Consider the following 2,833-nt stretch of genomic DNA (forward strand, 5'->3'; position numbering starts at 1 on the left):
GCAGTGTGCCGTGAGGCAGAGGCCTGAGGCCTGGGAGCAGGGCTCGGTGTCTCTCCACAGTCAGGGCTGCCTCCCGACGGGGCTGTGCCTGGGCCTGGTGTCCTTGCACTGTGCTGTCAGAGGGATCCAGCCCTGCACAGTGTGGGGAGTCCTGCAGGCTCTGCTGGGCTCTCCCTGCTGGGTGCGGTTCAGCTCCTGGTGCACCCTGACCTTATTGGAGCAGAGGACCATGCCCTGACGCTCTTGCCAAGACACATCAGCAGTCAGTCCCTGGAGATGCACAGGCTGGTTCTCAGGGGCCTCCTCACACTCTCAGAGAGACCTGAGACAGTGAGCAGGGATCAGGCAGGCAAGGTGGTGTGGGCAGCCTGGAACTGGCCAGGAGGCTTGGACATGCAGGGAATCCAATGGGAGCTGCTGCCAGCTCCCCCCGCTGCTGCCTTCCTCTGACCCGAGTCCTTCGTGCCAGGCTCTTGGCTGTGCCGCACAGGGAGAAGGGTGCTTAGGTGTGCCTGGAAGAGTTCCCACTGCCAGCGAGTGCTGTCTCTGCCAGGCAGAGCTCCCAGCCCAGCACTAGCAAGTCAGCTCCAAACAGCCTCCGTTGTGGGAGCGCTGCGCCCACAGGGAGGAATGGTCCTGCTGCGAGAGGGATGATGAGCCACATCCCAAGTGCAGGCTAGTGCTGCCAGGTGCTTGTGGGTGCCAAGGCAGCAATGCTTGGCCACCAAGGGGCTGCAGCGTGCTCAGGGCCGCCTTGGAGAGCTTTGCCTTGTGCAAGCCGTGGGTGCCACAGAGCCATGGCCCTGCACCCTGAACCACTGAGAAGACAGGAACCTGCCTGAGCAGGGGTTACTTGTGGCCCTGGGAGCTTTCCCCACTGAGACGGTTGCAGTAACTCCTGGGCCGGCTAGTTAGAAGCCATGGGAAGGCTGGTGTTTCAGCAGAGCCTTTTTGCCAGGGTGTTGTGTGTGTGCTTGAGCACAAGGAGGTCGTGTCTTTCTTGCAGGCAGGGAAAATGCAGAGGCTGCTGCCAGACATCATGCAGTGGCTGCAGGATGTTCCCAAGGACATTAGTGTGAAAACCTTGGTGGTGCTGAGAAACATCCTATGTTCCATGGATGAGCAGAAGGCCAAGCACATGGCTGTGCAACTGGCTGAGGAGCTGCTGCCACACTTTGATGACGTACGGGGAGATGGAGGGCCGAGGGCCCTGCCAGTGTGCCCGTGGGTCTGTGTGCGTGGGTGCGGGTGCCCTGTGTTCCTCTCCATGGAAATCCAGATGTCCCCTCTGGAGGGAGAGGGAGGTAGAGCCCAGGAAGCCTGTCCTGCTGCTGCCAGAGAGCCCTCCATCTCCAGCGACCTCTCCTGCCGAGGTGAGGGATGGTGGTGCTGGCAGAGGATGAGGCCTTGCAGTGGAAACCACGTGCTCATGCCCTGTCCCTGGAGCCAATCCTGAGGTCTCCCCTCCCCTCCTTCCTCCTGCAGGAGGCCAGCTGTGTGCGAGACCTCTCCATCCTCCTCTTTAAAGACCTCTTGGAGATTGTGGCATGCCACCACTGCAGGACCTGGGCTTCCAGGGGCTTCTTGTCTCCCTGCTCCATCCCTGCACACGCAGGCAGGCTGACGGGAGGCTCAAGTAGCCCTTCACGCCCTCCAGGGCTGTTGCAGCCCAAGGACTGTGCTGGTCTCGGCCAGCACAGTGACGAGTGGTATATGCTTAGGGCTTGCAGGGAGGCACGTGAAGACCTGGAGGGAGGAGAAGCTGCAGGACATCTGCAATGGTGAGCGTGTGCAGTGCTGCATCAGCTGGGGCTGGCAGGGAGGAGGAAGGAGCCTGGGCAGAGAGCTACAAATCCTCTTGTTCCACAAGCCAGGAAAGCTCGGTCTCCTCAGGGGGAGGCAATGGGGCATTTGGGGCATTCCAGACCAGCCATTTCCAGCTGATCCATGTGTCCTACCTGCTCCCTGTTCCCTATGGGAAGAGCTGGCTGGCGCTGACCCTGTCAGCAATGATCCTGATGCCCTTGTGCTGCCCGCTGGGGCACGCTGGCTCCTGCCTGGCATCTCCCCCTGCCTACAGGACAGCAACACTCCACAGGCACATCCTGCCCCATTACTGAAATCCCCGGGCACTCTTTGCTGTGCTTTCCACAAAGAAGCAGCCCTATTTATTCACCACATGGATGTGTCATTTCTTAAGGGAGACAAAAGCAAGGGGGACATGTATTTGGAGAAACTTTGGAAAACTGTGTCACTGAGCAATATATGCCATAGTCCTGCTGCTTTTCTGCAGAGGGAAAGAGTATGGTTTGGGGGCCCAGTCCTACAACCAGAGGGCAGTTAAAATCATAGAATCATAGAATCAGTGAGGTTGGAAGGGACCTCTGGAGATCATCTAGTCCAACCTCCCCACTCAGCAGGGTCACCTACAGCATGTTAGACAGGGTTGCGTCCAGGTGGGCCTTGAAGATCTCCAGAGAAGGAGACTCTACAACCTCTCTGGGCAACCTGTTCCAGTGCTCCATCACTCACAGGGAAGAAATTCCCCCTCACCTTCAGGCGGAAGTTCCTTCAGTGCTTCAATTTCTGCCCATTGCCTCTTGTCCCATCACACAGGGCAACTGAAAAGAGTTTGTGCCCGTCCCCTTGACACCCTCCCTTCAGGTACTTATACACATTGAGAAGATCCCCCCTTAGTCTTCTCTTCCCCAGGCTGAAGAGGCCCAGCTCTCACAGCTGTTCCTCATAGGGCAGGTGCTCCAGCCCTCTGATCATCTTTGTAGCCCTACACTGGACTCTCTCCAGTAGCTCCATGTGTCTCCTGTACTGGGGA

This window comes from Rhea pennata, unplaced genomic scaffold, assembly GCF_028389875.1.
Source record: "Rhea pennata isolate bPtePen1 unplaced genomic scaffold, bPtePen1.pri scaffold_31, whole genome shotgun sequence".
Taxonomy (NCBI): Eukaryota; Metazoa; Chordata; class Aves; order Rheiformes; family Rheidae; genus Rhea; species Rhea pennata.